At 36.4% G+C, this 12886-nt stretch overlaps 1 long non-coding RNA gene across 3 annotated transcripts; it reads left to right on the forward strand.

The window, feature by feature from the left end:
• Positions 1 to 1950: 1950 nt before the first annotated feature.
• On the forward strand, positions 1951 to 12259 carry LOC112641053 (uncharacterized). Of its 3 annotated transcripts, none has more exons than XR_003124446.3 (3): positions 1951 to 4021; positions 4955 to 5063; positions 11863 to 12259. It is a non-coding gene; the product is annotated as an uncharacterized LOC112641053 (long non-coding RNA). The 3 variants fall into 3 exon arrangements; XR_003124445.3 differs by lacking the exon at positions 11863 to 12259 and adding an exon at positions 5225 to 8287; XR_007411592.1 differs by lacking the exon at positions 4955 to 5063.
• The last annotated feature ends 627 nt before the right edge of the window (positions 12260 to 12886 follow it).

Genomic DNA, 12886 nt, shown 5'->3' on the forward strand with positions numbered 1-12886 from the left:
TGCATCCTCCGAGTGACAAAGACAGGGTTTTGCATATGGTGTCTGTGTACTAACTGAATTTTCCAGCATCTACTCCTTAAATGCAATTCTGATTGTACAGCCTTTACAAAGAACAGCTAAGTGAATGAGCAGGATGTGGTATTTCATGTACTGTTCCCACTTTGGGATTGTCATATTGCATCTGTGGGATTAAATCTTTTAAGGAGTTGTCAAATTTAATTGGTGAATTTGCACAGTTCTGGTTTACTGGATACATCACACCACCAAGATCTTTTTCTTTTATCACTTTATGTTAACTCCATGATTTAAATATTGCCATCTGTGAACAAAGCCTACAGAATTAAGAAAACAGCTTTAGTAAATTAAAAACCTTAACCGATGCATAATTTGAAGATTTTTTAACGTTGCTTATTTGAAACGTGGCATATTTATTCATTTATTTTTCTCATGGCAGGTATCATATTTTGTACATGTTCAGTGTAGCAAAATGCCCAATAAACATTCCAACAGGCTTAAAGACTATAAAAAAAAGAGCAAAATCTATAACATCAGCAATAGACACACAATCCCTTCAAGAATAAGGACAAATGTTTCAAATAAACACTTCAAATGAAATCTACCTTTTCCCCTACACATGAGTTCTGAATCGTCTGAGATCTAACATGCCATCTCGCATTCCACCTACTGAATTTGCTTTCACTGCCTTACACATTCAAGCTCTTCAGGTCTTAACTTACACACAACTTTCATGAAAGGTGCACAGGGCCTTCTCCAACAACCTAAGTCAGCCCCCGCCAGCCATTCCCAATTATCCCCCAATTGAAGTGTTCATCCTTCAATTATCAAAAATTATAATACTACATTTTTTCTTTGTCTACTCACAGGATGTGCATTTCATAAGGACAAAGACATTGATTTTGTTTTGTTCAATCTTTTGTTTGTTTCTGTAAGTATAAACTCAGCATCTGGTAGAGTGCTGGCAAATGGTAGTGGAGACAGCAGTGAGAGGAGGAGGAGGAAGATCGGGGGAGGAATAACAAAATTATTGAATAATAAAAATGATACTTAAAAAAATGATACTTATAATAGCTAATGTGGTTGAGCCTTGTATGCCTGGCACTGAGTAAGGGGATTTGCATTATCTCGTTATGTTTTTAAAATAATCTTTAGAGGTAAGTGCTACTATAGTTTTAAGTTGGCAGATGGAGACCTGAAGCTTAGAGAGGTGAACTAACTTATTCAGTGTCATAAAATTAATTAATCTGGTACTAGGACTCAAACCTTGGCCTTTCCACTCCTGAGCCCATATAAAGGAACCTGTTAAATGACTGTATGGATGTGTGAATAGAGGAGAGAAAGAGAGTAGTGAAGAAGGAAGGGAACTAGTGAGGGAGGGAAGGAAGGAGTGAGGGAAGGAGGCAGGGAAAGAAAGAAGGAAAGAAAGAGAAGCATGCTCCCTATAACAATGGATAATATGTTGGAAAAAAAAAAGTGTTTTTTTTTTTTTCATTAATTCAAGCCAGTCAAATACCTACCAACTTTAATAACTTTTTAAACTATGGGTTCTGGGAATAAAAGGCTAAAAGACACACTAAATAATGCTTCCATTTGGAAATAATTCTCTTAATAGGTATAGCTATCTTTGTTAATAATGACCTACCATGCATTGCTTTTGAGAATCAACATTGTTAGTGAAACACCCAAATACAGGACAACTATAAGCTATTCCCCAAGCCATGTAATAGGTGGAGCATTTCAGCCCAGATGCAAAGAATGCAATGGTGACAATAGCTAACATGGAATTATTGTTTCTATGTGTCAGTTTTGCATTAAAGCACCTTACTCTGCATGTTCCCTTAACTCTTACACAGTCCTAGAAGAGGAGCACAGAATCACATGGCCTGGAACTTGGGATTCAGATGCAGACATTCTGATTCCAGAACTATAGCCCCTAAGACATCACTCTGCAGAAGTCCTGGATCATCTCTGCTGGAATCCATGAAATAGGAGGAATTATGAGAAACTGTGCAGTTTATAAGTCTTCATATTGCATTGGTCACCTCAATGAAACTCTCAAAAACTTGAAATTTTTCCTATTTGACAAGTGGAAAAATGAAATTCATAGAAGCTGAGTAAGTCTCTGAAGTTTCTCTAGCCAATAAATGGCAGAACTAGGTTTTAGTTCCAGACTTGAGTGTTTACAAAACCCAGGCTCATTAAAAAAAAAAAAAAAAGTCATAATATTTTGTGGAACTTATCATCTACTGTAGTCTGAAGAGAAAGGAGAAGAAGCCATAGTTTGCCATAGTGTTCCAACTTCCCAGTAGAATCAACTCAATGCTAATTCTGGTATAACTGAACAGCTGAATCAGCTTGATTTACTCCTTTGTGAATGGTTATTTTCTTTAGATATATGATATATGCAAGTGTAGAAACTAATACAAAATGATGATGATGCTATGCTAGCATCATCCTCAAGAGAGAATTTTTTCCAGGATTTGTAAATTGCATCTTAATGTTAAAAACACATATATATTCACTGTGAATATGATGATTCCAAAAAGTATATAAACACAGTCATTATTTAACAACTAAACATTTATATATTGATAATAAATGAAGTACCACTTGAAGGAAGTTTTGGAAGATAGGGATATATAAGCACTGATCTGTAAAAATGGAAAATCAACTAAAATATGCCCTATAACTAAAGTCCTATCATACTACGAAATGGATATATGGTGTCTGAACTACACAAGGAGTAATCATTTATTGATTGAGTGGCTCATATTCTATTGCGACATGAGGTGATTAAATAGATCTTCAGCTACTTATGTTTGAAGATATTTAGTAAGTCAAAAAAGGGGTGTCATGTGCTGAACATATGAAGACTCCTGTCTAGGAATGGTTTTTGAAGATTTTTTTCCCTATCATATTGGACATCAGCATAACACCAGTAATACAGTCAAATGGAGGAAGCACTAATATAGAATGGCTGTGGATTATCAATAATTATCAAGGGTCTGAGCGGCTGGCTCAGCTCACTAGGATATAGAGAAGATGCACAATACTGAATTTTCTCCTTCAGGTGGGAGAGAAAGAGGTTGGGCTTACATCTAACATTCTAGTTCCCTTTTCCCAAGGGAAAGGGCCAGGTAGCTCTTAGCACCAAGCATCGCTCCGTGGATTTGGAGAAAAGGTATACTCCTGACTTATCCCTTAGAAGGAAGGGACAGGTGTGAATATGCATGTTCTTATAAAATCAAGAGGTTTCTAGAATCCCTAGTGAGGCTAATAGGTCTGGAAGAGGTGGCTGCTTCTTCAAATGCACAGACACTAACACATAGCTACAAGAAACACGAAGAATCATGGAAATATGAACCTAGCGAAGGAAAAAAAATAAATCAATCATTATTAACTCTAAAGAAATGGAGACCTATAAGCTGCCTGACAAAGAATTCACAATAATTATATTAATGAAGCTCAACAAGCTAAAAGAAAGCACAGAAGACTAAACAAAATCAGGAAACTCATACGTGAATGAAATGAGAATATCAATGAGGAGTTAGAAACTATTAAAAAGTACCAAACAGAATTAAAATGCTAAGGAGGATAACGACTAAACTGAAAATAAAGCAAAACAAAAACATCAATAAAGAGCTTGACTTGGTCGAGCAGGAGAAAGGATCTGTGAACTTAAAGACGTATTTTATATCATCTAGTCGGAGGAACAGAAAGAAAAAGGAGCAAAGTAAAACACCTAAGTTAGAGAAATAGAGGACAGCGATATTACACAACCACAGCTGGCACGTCGAAAACTGTATTACTGGAGAACCCATCTTTCCATGAAATGTTAGTAAGTGAATACTTGTTACCAAGTAGGAAATAGGAGCCAGAGGTTCCATATTTCCCATAGTCCAGAGAAATTGGACTCAAAAATACAATATAGGAAATGATCCAGATTCAGAACTGTTTCCAAACCACGATACATCTCGGTTACTATGAGTTTCTAAGACAGGAGGTAGGTGCATCTTTTATCATTCATTTTATAAACCTGTGTGTGGAAGCATATGCGGTATTTATCATCCCACCGACTTATCCATTCTCAATACATTTTTACGTGAGATGACAAATTCTAAATTAAAGAATAGCTTAACACTTTGTTAGAGTTGGATCCAGACAGGGTTAGATTGCATCAGCATGCATCAGCGTCACCAGGAGAGCTTGTTACAAGACAGATTCCGGAGTTGCACCCCTATACCTTCCGATCAGTGAGTCTGTGGTGAGGTCTGAGAATTTGTATTTCTCACAATTTCCTAAGTGCTGCTGATAGTGCTCGTCTGGGGACTGTAGTTTGAGTACTGGTTATATATCATAAGAAATTAAGTTGACGTTGGAGTCACATACACTAGCATATTTGCCAGAGTACATGGTGGTATTTTTAAGCTTTGCAAGTTAATTAAATTCCTTTAGAGTGCCGCTCCTCTCCTACAGGTAAAGAAAGGGGCCATTCAGGATTAAATCCACTTTCCCCCCTCCCAGAAACTCAGTGGGTTAGCTGTGCCTTCTTGGCCCTAAGATCGGAGGGCACAAAACACCCCCACGTGTTCTCGTATCATGGGTAATTTTTGCCTTTCTGTTTTGCAAAAGTTCTTAACCAAGATATGAAAAGATGAATGCCTACATTTAGTTTGGTTTGTAATTTAAAATCCTCTATATTGGAACACATTTACATATGAGCCATAATAGAATAAATTTCGCAGTCTCTGGTTTTCCTTACTACCATTTTCTTCTAAGAGAGAGACTAGAGAGCCTGGCTTAATTATAGCTGTTCACTCAAAAGATTTGGAGGTGGCAACACCCACTGAAGTGAGGCACACGTATCAACCAAGGGAAAGGCCCACATCTTCAAAGGACTGGCAGGAGATGTATTAATGAATTATTTGTTTCTAAGGTCCCAGGGCCGTAAGGCATGCTCAGGATCCCGACCTAAAAGCAGTGCACTTTTGAAAACCTAAAAGTGACAGGGCGAAATCTAGATGGCTCACCACTGTCGAAAACAGGTACACACCATCTCTTTCACTTCACTGACACACATTCTGTGCTATTTGTCGACCTTATTCTCTTCTTCTCTAGCCTAACCTTTCGGTGACAGTAAACATGACTTGACAGAGGGTCCAACACAGAAATGTATGATCTTTAACCTTTTTCTGCTTTGTGACAGGTTTGGGACACATCTGGACTAATCCATCAGGGAGAAAAAAAAAAAACATCTTTGGAATTATAATATGACAGTGATCTTCAGGAGCAAACAGTCATGTGTTTATGTAAAGCCCCTTCCGGTCTAAATCTAAATGAATAGGAAAATAACAATTGTTTACCTAAAGAAGCTCATTTACTTAGAGGGAAAGGACTCGTTCCCATCAAAGGATGGGCAGTGGTAGTTCAGCGCACATTTGTAAAATGCTTATGTACCAACAACATATCCTGGAAAGTAGTTTGTAAATTTAATTCTAATGGCTTTAATATTCCATATAGATATGTGTGTAGTAGAGATAACAAAGACACCGTAGACATCGGTGGAGTGTAGGCATTTGCAAAGTCGATAGACATATACGTTGATACAAATATATTTGTACATGAGAATGTCCTTATAAATGAGCATTTTAACTATTTATTCTTACAAAAAAAAAAAAAACTTGCCCGATAAAAACATGCCACTAGATATCGATGCTACTATTTAGTTGTGAAATGAAAAGGAAGAAGCGTATTCAGTTGTAAACACTTTAAGTTCTCTTATGCTCTGGAGCAAAAAACAGGTGTTTTCTAGTCGCTTTTCTTTTTTATCAGGCAAATTTGTATAACAACAATTGTATTCTGAGCTAGGAAAAAAAATCATGGAAATTTAGTCCAGTAATCTCTCAGTGAGAATATGGAAAATCAGGCACTTCACTTCTATTAAACACTACGCTTGTTTCAATACTTTTACTCATGTTGAGTATAACTTCTCCCACCGAACCACCAAACCATAGTCTCTCACATAGTTAAGGAAAATCATCCATCCTCCATCCTTTCCATTTGCCCTGGCTTTTTCAGATGGCTAACGAAAAGACAGTTTTTTTCCATCTTTCATCCCAGATTCAAATCCCTCTATTTCCTTTATTAGTGTGAGGTTCCTACACAGATGCTTACCATAATAATTTTAGTAACAATTTGGATGGTGGACGGAGATCATACTCGAGCTACTCAGAATTTGTCCCTCAGTGTACGCCAGTAAAGTACCTTCCTCCTGTGTGGGGTCCTTGGTGATGTGCGACACAGTCCCAAGCAAATTTTAGCCCCAAAACTTTCCCATGGCTGAAATGTGTAAATGTTCCCGTTACTGACTATAGGAGAATCGACAGGGTTCCTTTTTAATGATACCGACTAAATGACCAAATCATTTTTCCAGAGATAGAAATAAAGATGTCAATTACATAAGTTCCTACCCTGCTCATGGGATACTATCCATCCAACTGGAGGTTTAGTTCATTATGTTCTGCAGCTCCTTTCCTTAGATGATTTTAAAGATGTTTTTGATAATGAGTATTTCGGACTTCAGATTGCACTTCACTGTTTCAATTGAAGGCTTTGTTTTGATTATGGCATTCACTTAACATGAGACACTTGTGAAATAATATTTGAGTACATGCAGAGATTTCTAAATTAAAGCTGGATTCAATAAAAGCCTCTTTTTAATCCATTTTTATTTAGAATTAATGTAATATGCATTTGTAAAATAATGTACTTGCTACATCCTTAAAGTCAAGGGGCACCTGGGTGGCTCAGTCAGTTGAGTGTCGGACTTGATTTCCGCTCAGGTCATGATTTCAGCCCTGCTCAGCATGGAGTCTGCTTGAGATTCTCTCTCCCCCTTCTCTCTCTCTCTCTCCGCCCCTCTCCCACATGTGTGGGCATTCTCCTTAGAATAAATACAATCTTTCAATGAAAAAAAACTTATAAAGTCAAAATGACTTCTGAATTAACTTACGACTAGTTGAACTCTTAAGATACAGTGAGGAATTTTCTATTTCGATAAAGGTTCCGTTTCATTTTCAGAATAGTGAAAGGCTTTCAGTTGTAAAAATATCTTCAGAAAATAATCTTAAGGATGTGCAGGTTCTGTGAATTAGAAATGCCCAATGGAAAGCAGCTGGGGTGGTATTGGGGCATCATTCTAGGATCAGCAATAGATGGAAAAATAGGGCCTTGCCTATAATGTATCTTCAACTGTTTATAGGAAATGAAGCTGATACCCAGCTGATAGTCTCATGACTGGTCATGGTGTAAAGACTGAGGCCAGGAGGGTGGCTGGGGATTGTGTAGTGATGAAACTGCCATTTGGTGATAACATCAGCCTCAAATTAGGGAAAGTCTACAATCTCCAGGCACATCAATCCACTGGGAGAACTGAAAACATCTCAGTAAACTCCATGTGGCACTGGGCCGTTTCTGTTGGATTCATCTTTCTAAACCTAGTTTAGAATTGCACATAGTGTTGGCACAGATGAGTGAAGGTAAGATTTTGTGCCTCCACGAGATCCTCTACGATTGCTATTGGACACCTTCAGCCACTCCAAATAAACATACCTCCTAAGTTTGCCTAGCAAACATATGTTTGAGATCATTCTTTAAACCTACGTTTCCACAATAATCCACGTCTGGGAATATAGCTTAAGGAAATGCAATCAGTATCCCGGAGAGATGTCTGTACCCTCACGTTCATTGCTGCATTCTTTACAATAGCCAGGCCATGGGAATGACCTAATTGCTTATTGACAGATTAATGTATAAAGAAAATATATACACACACAATGAGATACTATTCACCCATTAAAAAAAAAAAAAGGAAAGGAAAAATCCTGCTACTTGTAACAAAATGATGGACCTTGAGGGCATATATATCCTAAGTGAAATAACTGAGACAGAGAAAGACAAATACTATATGGTCTCATTTATATGTGGAGTCTAAGGAAACAAAGTCAAAGACACTCTTGGTTGCCAGAGATGGGGGTGAGGGGTGGGGAAATTGGGTGAAGATGGTCTGGAGTTACAAATTTCCAGTTATAAGACCAATAAGTTCTAGATGATATGGAATACTCTGTAAAGGTAAACCATTTTAAAAGTAGGTATCTGGTTAGAATTACTGGTGGCTGTAGGTGTGGTTTTCCAGGAATTTCATGGTATTATGCAGCGACTCCGGAATTACCAAATCCTGAATTTCTAAAGAACATATACAGAAGGGATCCCTGGGTGGCTCAGCGGTTGAGCATCTACCTTTGACTCAGGGCATGATCCTGGAGTTCTGGGATCGATTCCCACATCAGGTTCCCTGCATGGAGCTTGCTTCTCCCTCTGCTTGTGTCTCTGCCTCTTCTCTGTGTTTCTCATGAATAAATGAATCAAAACTTAAAAAAAAAAAAAGAACTTATACAGAAGAAAAAATGTCCAAATAGGGGCAAATACAACATTATTATTACTAGTGTTTGCAAAGCACTCACAAAACTGCTTTTTAGTCTCTCATATTTATTCTACATAATATTTGAATGGTAAAGAGGATTCAGGCACCAGAGCAGTCCATAAAACACTGAGCCTCCCTTCGTGGAAACCATGTTGTAATGGGAGATACAACCAACAATAAATTAGTAAAGGAACATAGAGTTCCACAGTGTGCTATGTTCTATGAGGAAGAAGAAGAACCAGGTAATATAATGCAGGTTACCTGTTCCAGAAAGGGAAATCAGGGAAGAATTCTTAAAGAACGAGCATTTCAACCGATGCCTCAAGATGAGGAGGAGGCAGCCACAGAAAGGGTCACCATTTCCGGCAGAGCAAATGGCGTAGGCATGGATGTCCAAAGGAAGGCAAGGCACATGCTGGGCAGAATTGGAGAATTCGAAGTTATCAGTGTAGCGAGAGTAAAGTGATCAAGAGAAAGAACTGAACGAGAAATAGGAAAGATGGCAAGGGTCAGATATGAAGGAACACTTAGGATAGGCATCAAGATTAAATTTTGTATAAGTGTAAAGGAAGTTATGGAAGAGTTTTAATCAGGTGTGTGGCATAATATGATTTATAGCCTGTTTTTCACAGAAAGGTCTTGCACCGGTTTTATTCCATTTATTTCAAGGCACCTACTATTTTAAAACTATCGTTATTTTTTAAAAATATTTGGATTGGTTGCATAATGAACTGTGATTAATTTGTTTCCAGGATGTTGCTATCTTATTAGTTGGGATAGTTTGTGCAGTAATTAGAATTTTCTATATTTAGAATCATCTTATCTGCAAATATGGCAATTTTGCTCCCATTCTATCCTTATAACAGTCTCTTGCCTTTTTTTTTTTTTTAAATGGGACAGGTAATAGAAGTAATAGAATGTTCTTTATGAAGTCTATATTTCCACCCTAAGTGTGATGTTTATTGATGTTTTCCATAGTCATCTTTTATAAAAACCAAGAAATTTTCTATTTCTATTATCTAATATATATTATATTCTTTTTTTTTAAGATTTTACGTATTGATTCATGAGAGACACAGAGAGAGTGGGGGACAGAGACACAGGCAGAGGGAGAAGCAGGCTCCATGCAGGGACCGCAACGTGGGACTCGATTCCAGATCCCGGTATCATACCCTAGGCCAAAAGCATACGCTCAACCGCTGGGCCACCCAGGCATCCCTATATGATCTATTCTTTATTCCTAGTTAAGAAGGATTTTTTTTCTTATTATAAGGGGATTTTGAATTTTACCAAATACAATTTTTTTTTTTTGAGATCATGCAGTTTTTCTCATTTAATCTGTTGACATGGAGAACTTCGTTGATTTTTAAAGCTAGACTACAGTTTATATCTTTAATAAAAATAACTTGGTCACAATACAATTTATCTTTATGACACTGAGTTGAGTAAAGTATTACGTTAAGGGAGCGAACTTGTTAAGGTTTTTGAATCTATGTTAACATCAGATTTTGGCCTAAGATTTTCTTTTTTAAAAATATTCAGCTGTCAGTTTTTGGTTTTGGTGTCAAGGTTATACTATCCCAAAGATTAATTCACAAATAGTTCTGGAGGAATTTGTGTAAGATGATAATTAATTCCTGATTAACTGTTCTCATTGAGGTATCCTCAGTGAAGCCATCTAAGTCTTGTGTTTTCTTTTAGAAATATTTTAAATTATTGATTTCTTTAATACTTATGGGTTTATTTATGTTTCCCAATTATGTCAGGTTAGTAGATTTAATTCAATAAAATCTGGGAAGACAGGGTGCACCCAACTGTCTCAGTCAGTTAAGCATCTATCTGACTCTTGATTTCAGCTCAGGCTATGAAATCAAGGTCCTGAGTCAAGGAGTTGAGCCCTTGCCTCGGGCTCTTGCTGAGCTTGGAGCCTGCTGAAGATTCTCTCTCTCTCTCTCTCTCTCTCTCTCTCTCTCTCCTTCTTCCTCTGCCCCCGCCCCACTCTGTCTCTCTCTCTCAATAAAGAAAAAATAAATTAAAAAATTAAGTTAAAATAAAATCTGGGAAGACATTTTCTAATTTATTGGCATAAAGTTATATCTGCTATCTCCTTACTTTGGGGCTGGGGGTTGGTATTAAGCTATTTTCTTGGAATTTCAAATAGTGATTAGTCGTTCCTTTCACTTTCTTATCCTTGGTCTCAGTCACAAGTTTACAAATTCATTATCTTTCTGAATCGTCTTGTTGAGACTCTTGACTGCACTTTTCCTATTTTATTGATTTCCCTCCTAATGTTAGTATTATATTACTCACATTGTTTTTGGAGGTTCGTGTTGCCAGGGTTTTATTATTATTATTTCATGAATTAAATATCTAGCTCATTACATTTTCAGGCTTATTTTCTAATAAATGCATTCAAGGCTAAAAATTACATTAAATATACTTAATACAGTATCCAGTAAGTCTTTATTATAATTAAGTTCAAAATATTTTTTTTTTACTTTCATGGCCCTGTGAATTATTTAGAGTATTATTTCAAAATAAAAAATGTCCAAACCTGTAAGAATTTTCTTAGCATATTTTTTCTACTCATGTGTAAAAACTATATCATGTCAGAAAACATTCTATGATTTAAATCCTTTGGAATTTCTTGAGATTATGTTTCAGTATATTTTTTATGATCCATATTAACTTAAAAATGTATATTCTTCAATTTTCAAGTACATTATTCCCTGTACATTTTTCACATACAAGCTTGTATATAATAACATTCAAATATTATATACCCTTTTCTGATATTTTTGTCTGATTACACATTTAAATTTAATAAGTAGACAATTGTGCATTTCATCCCATAAAATTTCCTACTTATATCTAATTATGCTTTTTTATATTATACTTTCTTCTTAACACTACAGTAGCTTTGATGGGTGTCTTTTTGTTATTTCCATTTTATGACTTTTTATAATGTTTTGTTTTCAATCTTTCTGCATCCTTTCGTTTCAGTTGTGACTCACAAACTTCTCATAGGCTGATTGGTATATGTGTGTGTATTTGGATTCAATCTCGTAAACTTTGTCCTTTAATTAGAAAAGCTCACACATTTCTATTTAATACAACTATTAATATATTTAAATTTAACATATCTTCTTTTGTGATTTCTATTTTCCCATCTTTTTAGGTTTCATTTTCCTTCCTTTCTTGGCTCATCCCATATTAGATTATAAATTACAGAACTCTGTTTTTAGCTTTTAAAAACTACTCTAAAAGTTACACTATGTGTTATTGATCCGGTGATGGCTAGCTTTTTCAAGCAAAAAAAAAAAAAAAAAAAAACCTCATTTCTTTATTTATTTTTTTTTCAGGACACAGAGCAGCAGTATGATTCCCAGACACTCTTGCATTAGATGGAACCACGTGGCTGAGTTTCCTTCAATGGCTTAAGAATGGAAATTATGTATATCTTTTCTAGGCCAAAGCTATTAAGCAGATATCTCTTAATATCTCTTTCTCCTTGTACTACCTAGATGCAGATGATGATAGGTACTCAGAGGATAGAAGAACCTTGAAATAAGGAGAAAAAATTCTGAGTCCTTAAGTCCCTTAGAGGAAAACTTCCCCCACCTAGTAGGAACTCCTTTTAATTTTATGATCCTTGGGAATAAACTTTTGCATTATTTGAGTCATTATATGTATATATTTGGGGGCATATAAGTTATAGCAATTGATGTTATTCTTCCTAATAAAAATTTAATTTTAAACTGAGCTGTTGCCAAATATAATATTCATGACGTTAGCTCAGCAGTTTAGTGGAGGACAGCAATGCAACAGATACAGTGAAATGGAAAACTGGACATCTGTGATTTTCTAGCAAAACAGATAAGACTCCAGATGGGAATCATTTCAAAGTCCAAAAAGATGGGGCACCTGGGTGGCTTAGTTGGTTACATGTCTGCCTGCCTTCAGCTCAGGTCATGATCCTGGGTGCCTGGGATGGGGCCCCCCACCTCACCCCTAGCCAGTCTCCCTGTTTAGCAGAGAATCTGCTTCTCCCTCTCCTGCCTCTGCTTCTGCTTGTACTCTCTCTCTCTCTCTCTCTCTTGCTGTCTCTCAAATAAATGAAATCTTTTAAAAAAAGAACAAAGTCTAATAAAATCCTTCACAGTTTCAGGGAAATGTCAGAATGTCAGTACATACTGATTATTATTTGCTGTGTATGGAGAGATTTTGGGAAAAAGAATAATTTGGGGGGAAAATATTAGCCAGTTTTCAAGCAGAAATAATAGGAGACCTATGCAATACTGATTTTTCATCTCGTCTCCTTATCACTCTTACTTCCTGTCTTTCTACTTTCACCGGTTGTGTGTCTTTATTTCATTTGTTAATGAC

This window comes from Canis lupus, chromosome 6 (genome assembly GCF_003254725.2).
Source record: "Canis lupus dingo isolate Sandy chromosome 6, ASM325472v2, whole genome shotgun sequence".
NCBI lineage: Eukaryota > Metazoa > Chordata > Mammalia > Carnivora > Canidae > Canis > Canis lupus.